Here is a 511-nt window from a genome sequence, read left to right on the forward strand (position 1 = left end):
GAACCGAGGCTGCCTTGGCCTGGAATCCCTAGGTGACTCGGAGACGAGGGTCGTGGCGCCCGGCTTGCAGGTGTCCACTTGCAGCTTTCTTCCCCGTCCTCCTTCTCGGGGCCAGCGGGGAGTCGCGATTCCCTTCGCTGTCCTCTCGAGCTCTCTTCCTGCCCGTTAGGGTTAGGGTTAGGGTCTTGCGAGCCCAGGGGAGGCCGAGGGGCCTGGCCTCCCCTCCGGCGGCGGCGTTCCTCTCGCTTCTCCTCGCGGCGCTGGGGATCTTGGCGGGCGCTCCTCCTGGGTTCCCGCGGTCCGTCCTCCGCGCCGTCCGCTCGGGCCTCCGTCTCCGCCTGCTCGAGGTCCCCCGTCCGCTGCCCCCTCGCCCCGAGACCCGCCCGCGGCCCCCGTCCTCGGCCGGGCCCACACGGCCGCCCCTGGGCGATCGAGCGGCGGACACTCGCCCCGGCCTAGCGCGGCCGGCTCCCCGCCCTCCCCTCCCGGCCCCCGGAGGCCTCCACGCCCG

Source organism: Suncus etruscus, chromosome 17, assembly GCF_024139225.1.
Source record: "Suncus etruscus isolate mSunEtr1 chromosome 17, mSunEtr1.pri.cur, whole genome shotgun sequence".
NCBI classification, from domain to species: domain Eukaryota; kingdom Metazoa; phylum Chordata; class Mammalia; order Eulipotyphla; family Soricidae; genus Suncus; species Suncus etruscus.